General features: G+C 41.7%; 1 protein-coding gene across 4 annotated transcripts in view; it reads left to right on the plus strand.

The window, feature by feature from the left end:
- Window positions 1-9,667: 9,667 nt before the first annotated feature.
- GASK1A (golgi associated kinase 1A) overlaps window positions 9,668-15,581 on the plus strand; it is an 89,564-nt gene continuing 83,650 nt past the window's right edge. The window contains exons 1-4 of one of the 4 annotated variants that reach the window (XM_034993096.1): window positions 9,668-10,524; window positions 11,611-11,691; window positions 14,196-14,313; window positions 15,332-15,405. The gene's annotated coding sequence lies outside the window, so the exon portion shown is untranslated. Of the gene's footprint in view, window positions 10,525-11,610; window positions 11,692-14,195; window positions 14,314-15,229; window positions 15,406-15,581 lie in introns of those variants that run through there. The other 3 variants (XM_034993106.1, XM_034993116.1, XM_034993127.1) reach the window with 3 other exon arrangements.

Genomic DNA, 15,581 nt, shown 5'->3' on the forward strand with positions numbered 1-15,581 from the left:
CAGCCTCCTTCACCTCTGTTTTCTTAAAGAAAGCCTTATTCTATTTAAAATTTACATGCTGGGTTTGTGTTATTGTTGTTTTGTATTTTTATTTTTTATTTTCCCTCCAGTTGGCTCAGTATCATTTCCAACTCTGCAGTGGTAAGCTTCTTCAGAGCAGGATAGGTCAGGAAGTTTTAATGTCCTCAAAGGAGATAAATGAATGGAGTGGTACAGTTGATAACATCCAGGATTTTATCAGTTTGTGTCCAATTAGGAGACAGAAACCAATAGTGATTTAAACAAGGGAAGTTTGGGGCACCTGGGTGGCTCCGTTGGTTAAGCAACTGCCTTTGGGTCAGGTCATGATCTCTGGGTCCTGAGATCGAGTCCCACATCAGGCTCCCTGCTCAGTAGGGAGTCTGCTTCCCCCTCTCCCTCTGCCCCTCCCCCTGCTCGCTCTCTCTCTCTCAAATAAATAAAAATCTTAAAAAAAAAACAAACAAGAGAAGTTTAATAAAAAGAATTATTATCATTTTTTAGAGAAAGAGAGCCAGTGAGTGGGGAGGAGCAGAGGGAGAAGGAGGGAGAGAATCTTAAGCAGGGGCTCGATCTCACGACACTGAGATCATGACCTGAGCCTGAGATCATGACCTGAGTCAGCTGCTTAACTGACTGAGCCACCCAGGTGCCCCAACAAAAAGAATTATTAAGCTATGATGAAAGAATAGCCTATAAGATATAAGAGGATGCGATATGGTACCTTAGGGCTGATGGAGATACCAAAGGAAGCATAAATTTGGAAGGGAGGTTTCTCCCCAAGGCTGAGGTTCAAACCTGGTTGGAGAAGGTATAGCTGTAGTCCACTAGGTGGCAGAAAATGATCTGGTTTGCTCAGGCTAGAGCTGGTTTATAGTTGCTGGGCATGCAGGAAAGAACCCTCTAGGACATGGGTAATCTATAGTCAGTGAACAGGTATGCAGATGGCACCATTGTGGGCCAAAGCACATCGTGTTAACATTGGGAGAGTCACTAGGGACAAAGCTGGGGTGGAGATGTTTACTGGAGATCGACTTGCATATTAATGAGTGTGTGGGATTAGGATTTAATACCCATAGAAGTGGTTATGATCACCAGGCATATATGCAAAGAAGAAAGTGGCCATCTGGACTCACTAAAGGTTACACTAATATTTGCCCTTGATGTGTGTCATTAAATGAGTGTTTGCCTTTCAGATTTAGTTATCTATGACATGTGGCTTAGCCTTCAGAGATTCTTCATATCGTATGAATTTTCTTAAATACCAATGAGAAAAATTATCACAGAATTGCACAAAGCATGAAAGCAAAATGTTCCTGTAATTTCACTATCTCAGGAGATCATACTTTCATTTTTATATGTCCCCTTTTAGTCCTTGTCCCATATATATACATAATTTTTATAATCTTAATCATAACAAATTAATTTTTTAGTAACTTATTTTAGGCAACTTCCCTCCCCCATTTCCATATAATTTTCATGATTACTATTTGTCAGTGAGTAGACATATCTTTATTATCTATTCCTCTCATCAAATGTTAAATTAAATTTTTGAGCAGTGATTTTATCTTAGTTGTTTTTTTTTTTTTAATTCAAGACATCCATCACAGTGTCCTGCACCCTATAGGCAGTAACTTCTTGCTATTTGAAATTATTTGATGGACATTTAGGATAATTCTTGTTGTATAATAATGTTGCTGTAATCAACTTGGTGATTGTAGCTCTTTTCCTCCTTTGTATTATTTCCTTGGGATCAATTGTCAGGAATGAGAATACAAATCCAGGAGTATGAAGATTTCTGTTTTTGAAACATGTCATAAAATAGCCTTTATAAAAGTTCATACCAATTTATTCTGTTTCCCAGCAATGTAGCAAATTTGCATTTGCTTGCAACCAGCAGTGGATATTACAATTCTTTTTTTTTTTTTTTAAAGATTTTATTTATTTATTTGACACAGAGAGAGAACACAAGCAGGGGGAGCAGCAGAAGGAGAGGGAGAAGCAGGCTCCCCGATGAGCAGGGAGCCTGATGTGGATGTGGGGCTCGACTCCAGGACTGGGATCATGACCTGAGCTGAAGGCAGATGCTTAACCAACTGAGCCACCCAAACGCTCCTACAATTCTTTTTAGAGATTGTTAATTTAGTAAGTGTAAAATGGAACCTTAGGGTTTGAGGTTTTTTGGGGTTTTTTTTTACATTTCTTTAATATAAATTGTAATACTGAATTTTTTTTTTCATGTTAGACTACCAATGCTATTTCTTATGGTGTCAATATTCAATGAATATCATGTACCTTTTTGTGTGCTGATTTTTAAATATTTTTAAAAAGAACTTAAGATCTTTCAAAAGACAGATATTGGAGAAAAATGTTGATATCAACGTGACTATCTTTCCTTAGATTTTAGGTAAATTGTTTGCCCTGAGGTTTCAGCTCTTTGATGTATTCAAAGGAAATTTTCAGATTATCTGGCTATTTTTTGTTATAAAGGTAGGACCATCCTCTTCGGTTTTCTGCCTCTTGAGAAGAGATGGATTTCTTGATTTTTTATTTCTCAAAGTGAACCACACTTAAAAAAAAAAAAAAAAGAACACTAACCAACTGTTTGCAGATATTCCATAGCAACTAGTGTAATAGGATGATTTTTGAGAAAGAGGAGGCACTTAACATGAATTTCACATTCACCCAGACTTTCTTCCTGAGAACATTTGCCTAGTGGCACAGAGTTAGAGCCTTTCTCAGTGTGTGGAGGAGGTAGAGATCAGACCCTCTATTTGTTCTGTGCATGCTGTATTAAGATGGGGAAATGTGGGACCCTCAACTCTATGGTCAAATAATCTTTGACAAAGCAGGAAAAAGCATGCAATGGAAAAAAGACAGTCTCTTCAATAAATAGTGCTGGGAAAATTGGACAGCCACATGCAGAAGAATGAAACTCAACCATTCCCCAACACCATTCACAAAGATAAACTCAAAGTGGATGAAAGACCTCAATGTGAAACAGGAATCCTTCAAAATCCTAGAGGAGAACATAGGCAGTAACCTCTTTGACATCGCCCACAGCAACTTCTTTCAAGATACATCTCCAAAAGCTAGTGAAACAAAAGCAAAAATGAACTTTTGGGACTTCATCAAGATAAGAAGCTTCTGCACAGCAAAGGAAACAGTCAACAAAACAAAGAGGCAACCCACAGAATGGGAGAAGATATTTGCAAATGACACTACACATAAGGGCTGGTATCCAAGATCTATAAAGAACTTCTCAAACTCAACACCCGAAAAACAAATAATCAAGTCAAAAAGTGGGCAGAAGATAGGAAAAGACACTTCTCTGAAGAAGACATACAAATGGCTAACAGACACATGAAAAAAATGTTCATCATCATTAGCCATCAGGGAAATCCAAAGCAAAACCACATTGAGATACCACCTTACACCAGTTAGAATGGCAAAAATGGAGAGGGAAAGAAACAACAAATGTTGGAGAGGTTGTGGAGAAAGGGGAACCCTCTTACACTGTTGGTGGGAATGCAAGTTGGTACAGCCACTTTGGAAAACAGTGTGGAGGTGCCTCAAAAATTTAAAAATAGAGCTACCCTATGACCCAGCAATTGCACTCCTGGGTATTTATCCCAAAGACACAGATGTAGTGAAAAGAAGGGCCATCTGCACCCCAATGTTCATAGCAGTAGCGTCTGCAATAGTCAAACTGTGGAAAGAGCCGAGATGCCCTTCAACAGATGAATGGATAAAGAAGATGTGGTCCATATATACAATAGAATATTACTCAGCCATCAGAAAGGATGAATATCCAACTTTTACATCAACATGGATGGGACTGGAGGAGATTATGCTAAGTGAAATAAGTCAAGCAGAGAAAGTCAATTATCATATGGTTTCACTTATTTGTGGAACATAAGGAATAGCATGGAGGACATTAGGAGAAGGAAGGGAAAAATGGGGAGGGGAGAATTGGAGGGAGAGATGAACCATGAGAGACTATGGACTTGGAGAAACAAACAGGGTTTTAGAGGGGAGGGGGGAGGGGGGATTGGTTAGCCCGGTGATGGGTATTAAGGAGGGCACGTACTGCATGGAGCACTGGGTGTTATACGAAAACAATGGATAGTGGATCACCACATCAAAAACCAATGATGTATTGTATGGTGACTGACATAACATAATAAAATTAAAAAAAAAAAAGGGGGGGGGGATGTGTAGAAAGAGCACCAAACAGTTGACAAGGGATTGGAGGGTGTGACATTGCTGGTAGGCTGACCTCAGAGCCATTTTCAGGTCTACCTTATATGGTTGTGCTCATTGTGTATGACAAGAGTAACTGGCCTAAGGGGGCAATCAGGGAGCTGAAATCTTGCCCTCGTTCCACTTGGTGTGTCACACATCCACAAGATTGTATCTGTGTAGGGGATGCTCTTTCCTAATGAGCACTGAGGTGCCAGATAGGCCATTCTGTCTATTCCCAGCACCTTTCTCTCTTGCTGTCTTTCACTATACAGTATGGAAAAGCTAAATTTTCAGTTTTCTAGTCTATCTTTCATCCTGTCTTACAATGATTATGGTACAGACTGTTACTCGTCTCCTAGTCTCCATTCTCCTTTGCTCCTTTTTAAATTTTTATTTATTTATTCATGAGAGACAGAGAGAGAGAGAGAGAGAGAGGCAGAGGGAGAAGCAGGCTCCCCGCGGAGCAGGGAGCCCGATGTGGGACTCAATCCCAGGACCCTGGGATCATGACCTGAGACAAAGGCAGACACTTAACCCGCTGAGCCACCCAGGTGCCCATTCTCCTTTGCTCTTAGAGAAATTACTAAATTTCCCAGTTTCTCCTATAGGTATGTTTGGACATGTGACCAGCTACTGGCCATTGTGATGAAATGGTATGTGCAACTCTCTGGCCATGCACTTAAATACATGCCCAGTAGCACCATTAGGCAAAGGAAAACAGGGTCCCACCTCAGGGCATGCAGGGGTTCTTACATTTTGGAGTTGCTTCCTCTACATTTTTTTTATGTCATCTACTGCTCTTGGGGGTGGCTGGGTCCAATAGTGCTGTCAAATGGGATGCTCCAAGAGTAGATTTTGACATGCGTAGGCCCTAGGCTCTGTTTCTCCCATTTGGGACACTCTCTGACCTTTTACCCTGTGTGTGGAGTTGACTAGGTGCACACCCATACGGTTGTCCTGAGGTCCTAAGACTGGGCCTCAGTTTTAGGAGGGTGGCTGGCGTGGTTTTTCTTTCACAAGATCACATGAGACTGGGCCATCAGAATGATGGTGACAGTGATTTTGGGTGCTGACAGTGACTTGCTCATGTCACTCACAGGCTGAATTCAGGGCCTCGGCTACTGTGGATCCACTGCTAGCCCTTGAGTATGAGTTGCATGGGCCTTTGTGTCAACTCTTGTTCATCTGTGTTCCTACTGCAATGCTGCCTATGTCTATAACACCCAAGGACAATGGAGGCAGCGACAAATGTCCTTTATCTTGCGTCCCCACATTGTTGGCATCCAGGGTGGTCACTTTCCCCCTGCTACAGGCTCTAGAACCACATGTCAGGCAGTTCTCTGGGAGTAGCCTCTCATATAACCTCTAAGGGCTTTCAACAGGCTTTCTGATGTCCTCTCATCTTTAAGTTGATGTAGTGTTGGGCACCTGGGTGGCTAAATCGGTTAAGCGTCTGCCTTCGGCTCAGGTCATGATCCTGGGTCCTGCGATGGAGTCCTGTGTCGGGCTCCCTGCTCAGCAGGGAGTCTGCTTCTCCCTCTCTTTCTCTCCCCCCGCCCGCTTGTGTTCTCTCTCAAATAAATAAATTAAAAAAAATAAATTGATGTAGTGTTGCCATGTTGTCCTGGGTCTGTCTTAAGTTGTGCTGGATGGGGATGGATATTTCTTAGATAAATTGAACTGCTCTTCCTACTCTGCTCATGGGTCCACTGCTTATCCTCCCCACTGGTGGTGGTGTGTGGAAGGGAGAGGTGTGATCAACATTGAAAGGCATCATGTTTTAGGAATGGAGTGATTGTAGCAGTTGCTGTGGTTTGATTGTTTGTGTCCCCTCAAAACTCAAATGTTGAAATCCTATTCCCAATGTGATGGTATTAGGAGGTAGGGCCTTTGGGAAGTGCTCAGGTCATGAGGATGGAGTTCTGATGAATGGGATTAGTGTTCTTATAAAAGAGACCCCACAGACTTCTGTAGCTCCCTTCCACTATTTGAAGAAACAGCAAGAAGACCCTGTCTATGAACCAGGAAGAGGGCTCTCACCAGAATTCAACCATGCTGGTCCCTTGATCTTGGACTTCCCAGCCTCCAGATGGTGAGAAATATAATTATTTATAAGTACTCAGTCTCTGGTATTTTGTTACAGCAATCCAAATAGACTGAGACAACAGTTCCAGAGAAGTCATGGTTGTAAAACATGTTATTTAATGATTATGCTTTAACATTCCACATGGTATATTTAACATGTCCAGAAAACGTATTACAGTTCACATTTCCTCCATATTCTTTGTAAGATTTGTATTTGTAGTCATTGAAACCAACTTTGAGAGTATCATTAGAAACCAGTATTTGTGGGTGGCATGATGCTGCCATGTCATTAGTCATGATGTAATGTTAAATAAATGGTATTAGAGAACGAAGAGGCAAAATGATCCATATTGTTTCAATACCATGGTGAGTTCAAGGATTTCAGGGCTGATCAAGAAAAAGACAAGAGAAAGAAAGGAAAGAAAGAGACAAGAAGACCAGGAGATGGCTTGGGTAGCCCCTGTCCTGGGATTGTGGAAGAGGGTAAATCCTTACAGAAGGGGACTGCCCAGTAGGGAAAGAAGGTAAGGAAATTCTGGGGGTGGGTGGGGGGTGGGGGTGGGTCTGGGCTTAGGGGGGCCATTAGAAAGGAGGCTTACCTGTCTAGGCAGTGTCACTCAGCAGCAAGGTGGGAGGCTCTGGGTCAGAGAGCTTTGAAGGGCAGCAGTGGTTTAGGATCTTCTGTGGCCACAGGGTTTGTCTTATCTATGGCTAGCAGATGTTAGGTGCAGTTTCATGGTTTATGCAAAGCAGGTAGTCTCTAAATGGCTAAAAATATGCTCATTGGTTTATATTTACGGCAATGGGATGGCTAAGAATTTGCAAAATGTGTAAAAGCATTTAGACATGTGTTTTCTTAAAGCTTGATATAAATTCTTTATGTTTTTAGGTTATTTAGACAATTACAACTGAATATTCAATTCAATATTCAAATTGAATTAATTTAATGTTAGGGACAGTGATGTTTTGCTGAAACTAAATTGCTTTTCTTTTCTTTTCTTTTTTTTTTTAGATTTTATTTATTTATTTGACAGAGAGAGGGAACACAAGCAGGGGCAGTGGGAGAGGGAGAAGCAGGCTTCCCGCTGAGCAGGGAGCCCGATGTGGGGCTCGATCCCAGGACCCTGGGATCATGACCTGAGCTGAAGGCAGACGCTTAACGACTGAGCCACCCAGGCGCCACCCTAAATTGCTTTTCTAAAATGAATACTATACTAACCACTATGGTTTAGGATCTTTTGATTTTGCCTTGGCATATCTACCCAGCCATGTACCTTGTGATGACTTAGTTTCTTCTGAACAGGAAGTGAGATCCTAACCCTTGCTCTCCCGTATTTAAAGGTCTTTTGGGAGTGATCAGAGGAGTTCTTATAAAGGTCTGGGGTCATGCCAACCACTGAGGACTTGAGATTAAATTACCTTGAAGAGATATGATCTAGGTTCCACACAAGGTTCTCATCAATTTTAGGGAAGTGTTGGCCTCAGTAGGACATGACTGAGAGCTGTATGTTCCTCTGGATCCAGCCTTCTTGGCTGTGTGGTGGTTTTGTGGGAGACAATGGTTGAACATGAATGTGAGATAAAAGAGTTGTAAACTTGAGTCCCGTGTAGGGCATTACAGTAGCAAATGAGGACATCCAGTAGTGGTGGACAAATGAAACTAGCCAAACCAATCAAGGTAGTCTAAGAAAGGTATGCAGGTATGTAGGCTTCTAGGTGGGGCCTAGACTCACTTCGTCCTGCTACTGACCCTCCCTCCCCATGCAAGGTGGTTCTCCCTACTATGCAGGACCAAAACGCACCGCCTTCTTGACATCCTTAGGGTCTTCTGGGTGCACAATAAGATCACTACTCTATTTCTCGACTTCCATTCATTCAGCAAACGTTTCGGAGGCTCCTCTGCTCTGCAGTCCCCACCCCGTCCAGGCCAGCCCTTAGCCTTGTTCAGATCTCCCCACCAGACCGACTGCTCTTCCAGGCTCTGAAGAGACACCTCCAGATGGGAAATCTGCCAGGTGGGGCCCGGGCCTGTCTGGACGGGGAACAGGCTGCTGCCGCCTAGGGGAAGGATGATCTATGCGGGATCTATTGCTCATTGGCCTGGCTGGGCCCCGCCCCCTCATCTGATAGCCAATGGAATAGTACCCTGCTTCTTGCTTTAGTCTTAGGCTCCGCCTCCTGCTGGAGATCAGGTGTAGAAGCTTCTTCTGGGTCTCTGGAGGCAGGGAAAGAAGCTAGCTACCGCTTCACCTGCCCTCCCTTTTCCTCAGATGTGTCTCTCAGGAACTAGAAGGGGGTGGGAACCCCGAGATGTGGGGTCCTCCAAGTTTACTAGAGAGAATTTCAGAAAATGTACAGTGTGATGACGTACTTACGGCGCAGCCCCTATTTTCTTTAACGCGTGAGGGTTTAGTTTGTGAGGACCAGGAGTGGTGCCCCAAACCTGTTAGCTAGAAAGCTGTAGAGGCTGCCGGGAGCCCACGGTGAGCGGGTCTGGCTTGGCCTGAGCAGGAGGTGAAGGACTCCGCGGGAAATCGGCGCAGTTACTGCTGCTACAGGGATCCTCACCCAACCCCTTGAGCTCAACTCGATTCCATGGAGAGGGGGCGCTGACAGCCCCGGGACCCTGGTCTTGCCCGCTGGTTTCTCGTCCCCACGACAGCTTGTGCCCTGTTCAGATTCTGGTACTGACACAGAATCGAGTATTGACACCGAGGTCCTCAAAAAGTTTTAAAGGTCTTCGCTCCAGGACATGCTATCAATAGAGAACACGACTTCCCGGTCGCTCCAGCCCTCTCTTGTCCCAGCTGTGGAGACCTCAGCCCTGCCCCGCGGCCTGTGTATGTCTTAATGGTCTTTCTGCCTTTTCTGGTGGTCCTTCACTTACTTCACTTGCCTGGCCTGGTGTAAACCCAATCTGGAAGCTGTCCGTAGAGCCAAGTTTTGGGAATATTGAAATAGTTGGGTCTTTTTACCCCAAGATGGAAGCTATTTACTTCATCCACAAATGGGAGAACGTAGAGCCCTGGATTTGGATTGTCCCATATGAATGTTTAATCTAAAAATCTCATGACGGGGGCGCCTGGGTGGCTCAGTCGTTAAGCGTCTGCCTTCGGCTCAGGTCGTGATCCCAGGGTCCTGGGATCGAGCCCCACATCGGGCTCCCTGCTCCGCGGGAAGCCTGCTTCTCCCTCTCCCACTCCCCCTGCTTGTGTTCCCTCTCTCACTCTGTCTCTCTCTGTCAAATAAATAAATAAAATCTTTAAAAAAATAAAATAAAATAAAATAAAAAATAAATAAAAATCTCATGACGAGTCCTAGCCACCAAGCACCTAATAGGTGTCCAATGTTTAGCATACAGTTTCATATATACAGTATTGAAGATACGAAGAGATTTCTTAACCTTTTCACATCCTTTGTCACTCTTCTCATTACAGTCTCTTAACTTTCCCGTCATTGTCATAATCTAATTGTTAGGGTTCCTAACAATCAGATTAAATATTTGGTCCCTGCTGTTAGTGAAGTGTGTTGGGTTGTGATTTATTTTCAACTTGAGCTTGTTATCTATGCTTCAACTCCATAGATTTGGTTTTCCTCATAGGCAAGTAGGAGGGAATGTTTTGTTGGGTGGTCTCTGCTGTTGTTCTACTTCCAGAGGATTTTCTTTTCACAGATTGTCACCTGTGCAGATCAGACCTTTCTGCTTCAATCCTTTTGTTTCAGATGCCAATATTATTAAGTATCCATTGTAAGGGACATTTATTACAAAGAGAGGACGGCAGTATGATTTAAGGGAACTAGAGCACACAGCTACAAGGGGGACCTATTTACTCAGTATGAATCACTTCTTTTTGTTACCCTGGGACAAAAACCATCCATGAATTTAGCAGTATTACTTGTGTGGGTTTGCATTGTGTTTTCTTGTACCTCCTGCACTAATACCTTCTCTTTTTCCTTATTGGATTCCCTATAATCGCCAAAATATGGTTTTTAGCCTCTCCTAACAGCTCTGTTTCTCTGAAAGCCTCAGCTTCGTCTACCTTCCTGGATGACTTTCCGGATTCACTAAGAAGGGTCAGTGGAGGAATGGGCAGTGTACTGAGTATCTAAAGTCTTTTGTCTGATGCTATTGTAGTACCTGAGACTTACAGCAAACTGCAGAAATGGAGCTGAAATGTAAGTTGTTTTTAAGGTCTATAAGTGCATTCACTTTTGTGCTTGTTAAATAATCCTGACCTGATAGCAGCTATTTGAATTTCAGGTGTTACCTTTAATGTGTAAACCTTGCTGATTCACTCTACTGAATGGCAGAAGGCTTACTTCTTAATGATGCACTATTAACTGATATTAGAAATGAAATTGCTTTGCTTCTCTTATACTATAATATTTAGAACTTGGAGTATTTGAGATACGTCATGAAGTTGATGGATCATTTAATATGGTAGTATGTTTCTTCTCACCATCTACCCCCAACACTTACAAAACTGAATGAAGATCTTATAATCAATCTGTGTATTTAGAGGGAAAAATAGTAGTGGAGAGACATAAGGATATTCCTAATAAACTCTTTCCAAATTCTGTTCTGACTTATTACTTAGGTAATAAAACTGTCCTATTCTAATATTTTAAAGAACATAAGAGGAAAAACAGATCTGGGGGATCTTATGGTGTTTGATGGATTCCTTGTAAATAACTCATTCCTAACTGTACTGTGTGGATTCTAGAGATCTTAACTGGAGCCCCAGCTTTCTTTTCAGCCTATCACATTCTATTCACTAACCACTTTAGTTTCCTTTTCTGTCCTCTTTCCTATGATGTTTCTCTGGATTACTGAAAGTTACAGATTTCTCAGTCTACCTCCTCATCACACATTCTTGGGATGATTTTTTTTTAAAGATTTTATTTATTTATTTGAGAGAGAGAATGAGAGAGAGCAGGGTCAGAGGGAGAAGCAGACTCCCCGCAGAGCAGGGAGCCCGATGCAGGACTCGATCCAGGGACTCCAGGATCATGACCTGAGCCGAAGGCAGTCGCTTAACCAACTGAGCCACCCAGGTGCCCCTCTTGGGATGATTTTTGTTTCCTTTCTGTGTTCCTCTCTATGCCCACTATTTCATCACTGAGATGAGAATTGCCATGATACAAGGCAGTAACTGATGAATAGTAGTAGTTCACGTAGCCTCAAACAGGGGGGTCAGATGTGTGTACAGGAGTTTTGGTCAGTAGGGTTACTGTTACTAAAGCTTCTTTCTTTATCTTCAGCTCCTGAGACTTACTTTTCCCCAAGATGAGAATAAAAGAGGTCAGATGATGACAGCAATATCCTTAAAAGCCAGGCCCCAGGTGAGCTGTGTTTCCTCTACCTCTGCACATACACATGTGTGTATATACATATGTATATTTATATATGCGTGTATACTTTCATGTATGCATGTACAAATGTACGTTCAATATAAATATACATTTATATAAGTTATATACATGCATATGTAAGTATACATGCATATATAAAAATATATGTAACATATTTTTATATTTGCATATATAAACTATATAAATTTACTGTCCTATTGAGATATAACTTATTTATGACACAAATCTGAACTGTATAGCTCGCTTTTTAGAAATATATACCCTTGTATTACCATCACTCATATTAAGACATAGAACGTTATTGGTATCTCAAAAGACTACTTCATGCACCCCCCTGAAGTTGACCATTATTCTGACCTGTCATCATAGATTAGTTTTATTTGTTCTTAGATGCATATGAATGGAGTCATTCAACATGTACTCTTTTGTATCTGCCTTCTTTTGTTCAACATTATGTCACTGAATTTTGCCCCTGTTCACACATAGCAGTAGTTTGTTCTTTTTCATTGCTGAATAGTTTTCCATTATATGGTTATACCACATTTTATTTACTCATTCGTAGAATGTAGCTGGACATTTTGGTTGTCTCCAGATTTTAACTACTGTGAATAAGAATGCAGTGAACGTTTTTGTATATGCCTTTTGGTGGATGCATGCACTCGTTTGTCTTGGCAATACCTTTTGGAGTCAGATTGCTAAGGCATAGGGTATACATATTTGGTTAGTTTTAATAGGTGCTTCCCAACAATTTTCTGAAATGGTTGTTCCAGTTTATACTTTTACCAGCAGTATATGAGATTTCCAGTTGTTCTACATCCTTGCCAACACTTTTTGTCATTCATTCTTGATAGCTCATTGAGGTTTTAAAATTTCCTTTTCCCCAATAAGCAGTGATATGGAGCACGATTTCATAATGTTTGTTGGCTACATGGATATCCTCTTATGTGAAGTCCTTGTTCAGATATTTTCCCCATTGTTTATTACATCGTGTGTGTTTCCTTTTCTCCACGTTGTAGTCCTTTATTATGGATATGAGCCCTTTGTCAGGTATATATATTATGAAATATCTTCTCCTGGTCTGTGGCTTTTTCACGGTCTTCATGGTGTCCTTTGAAAAGCAAATTTTCTCTAGCCTATCCCAAGTAAGCAGCATTTTCCTATGCCTCTCTATCCTCACTATCTTTGCATGGGGGTGGGGAGTCATAGGCAGATCTGAGAGCTTTGTGCCCAGGATAGTGGGGCAAGGAGACAGAATGAGGGAAACACTGGCAAAAAGCAGAATTGGGATATGGCAGTAAAATGACAGCCCAAATAATCATCCAAATACATTACAAGGTGGGGAGGGACTTAGAGCTAAGGTGATGGCCCCATCCAATTATATGTTAGTTCTCCTTTTGTATATGTACTTTCAGACCCAGGCCCAAGCCCAGCTTGTATATAGTAATCTATTTTGAGGTCACATATGTTTGGAAGCTCATAATGGAGATGGATTTGGTTCTAACTGGAAAAGTGTGCTGAACTCTGCCTGGCTGTCTGCCTTTTATTCTGTGTCCTCTGCCTCCACACCTTTCAAATTTCACACAAAAACCCCTCTGGCACATGAGGGACCCAGTGCTAAATACTCATCATTGTAGATGCCCTTGATGCCCTTCCTATGCCTCTCAGTAATGGTTTTGACCATCACCAAAGTCCTGAGGCCTGAGAGAGCAGGAACTTGTCCTCTCGGGAATCAGTAACTTTTGAAGACATGACTGAGTACTTCACCGAGAAGGAATGGGCCAGCTTGGTGCCTGCTTATAGGGCTTTGTAACAGGGATTGATGCTGGAAAACTATGGGACTGTGGCTTTCTTACGTAAGGTCTCTTTGCTACTCATGTCTGCCTGGGCCCTTAGAGGTTAAAGCGTTCTCTTATAACTATTAGCTGACCCTGAATGGCAATGCCAAGGGTTGCCAGGCAAGGAGAGCCCTCCATGACTTATGACCTCCAAGAAAGTTTTCCTTCTTTTTACATCATAAAAGTTACTCTCTCTCCCTAAGTGTCTTAGAGGTGATTCTCTGGATACAGTGGGGCTGGAGCCAAATCTTGGTACCTTCTCGCTAGTATTGAACCTCCAGGTTATCCTGAGAGAACTCGCCTATTAGTCTCCCTGTGGGAGCTGCTCCATCATGTGTCTGTTTCCCCACAGTGGGAATTTTATACTCTCTAACTAAGAAGGTAAGAAGTTTTGTTTCCCTTTTAATAGAAATTTGTATCTCAGAATTTGTTTCAGGCTTCCTTGGGAGCACTAGTCAAAGGCTTCTCTCCAGGACACCTCCCTATACCTCTTTAGGGTCCCTCTTGCTCCATTCACCCAGGAATCACTCTCCTCATTTTGCAGCCACAGGCTGTGATTGGCTACTATGACTCTGCTCATCATAGGATATATTTCAAAAATAAGAATATTTACCTACTCATCATCTTCTTTCCTTCAAGTAGTGTCACTGACTTGCAAACCAGTTCTGATCTCTCAGCTGGCGCAAAGGAGAGAGCTATGTTTCACCCAGCCACAGGGAGCCCTAAGCAAGAAGAGCAGGAGAGCTGGCCCCAAAAGGTAAGTTGAGCAAAGGATGCTCTTTATAACTTTTTCTCTTCCTTTGCTTTTGTTTCATCAAAATGAAAGATGTGTGTTCTCTGTGCCTCATCAGGGAGTATATTGGGACCCTTGATCACACTCTTTGTGACTGGTCTGTTATTCATTGCCTCCCATCCCTTTAAACCATTTGTACACAACAAATTCTGTTTTGCACACACTGGGATGCTTTCATCCCTGGGGATATGTGGAAAATTTTTTCTAAATACTGGTTATGTGTGATCACCTTTGTCCAGTTTCCCCCAGTTTTACAAAACTGATAAGCTCGGTGCGGTATTATCTTGTCTATTAACCAACAGGACATACAGAAATTATTTTGGCTTTTCATGATAATTAACATATTACTAACTTAAAATAATTTTTTATATTGACATACTTTAAGGTAGCCGACAGATATTACAGTTTTCCTCTCCCCTTTAGGACACATCTCAAAAATAAGAGTATTTTCCTACTTCACTAAAATACTATTACAGGCAATAAAATTTAAAATTCCTCAAAATCATCAATTCTGGGGAGATAGGAGAAAAGCTTGATTCTTTACTTTTAAACATTAGTTTTCAAAATAAGGATTTAAGAGCCATCTTAAATGCTGTTAAGTGCACATATTCTTTTTCTATAGACTCATGGATTTTCATAGATTTAATGGTTTTTGATTCATTAAAATTATGTACAAAACCAGCTCTCGTGTCCTTTTTTAAAAAATAGCTTTATTGAGGTACAACTCACAAACTCTACTCTTCACCCATTTAAAGTGTACAGTTCAGAATGGGAGAAGATATTTGCAAATGAATATTTTCTGGTAGGTCATTTTAATTCCTTTTATGATTTTTTTAAACTATGTTTTGAGTTATTTTTCTAGCGGATTACTCTAAGGCTTACAACATACATCTTATCAGAACTTACTTCAGATTTATACTAGCTTAATTCCAGTAAGAAACTTTACTGAAACATTTTCTATTCCCTTCTTCCCCACATGCAGGTTATTAGGCCCTCCCCTTTTTGGCCTGGTCACACCAATCCAGCCCTACCTCTTGCCTCTCCCCAAAGGACTCTGTGAGTACCAGACAGTTCTTTCTCCCCACTCAACACCACAAACACTCTCACTTCCTACCTTACAGCCCTTGCTCTTTGCTTTCTCAGATGCCCTCCTACTTCTCTCTCCTTTCCTTTGATCTTTTCTGGATTTTATTAGGCCCGTTGAGTTTGCACTATCTTGCCTTTTGCACTAT

Source organism: Mirounga leonina, unplaced genomic scaffold, assembly GCF_011800145.1.
Source record: "Mirounga leonina isolate KUSES-001 unplaced genomic scaffold, KU_Mleo_1.0 Mir_115, whole genome shotgun sequence".
Classification (NCBI taxonomy): domain Eukaryota; kingdom Metazoa; phylum Chordata; class Mammalia; order Carnivora; family Phocidae; genus Mirounga; species Mirounga leonina.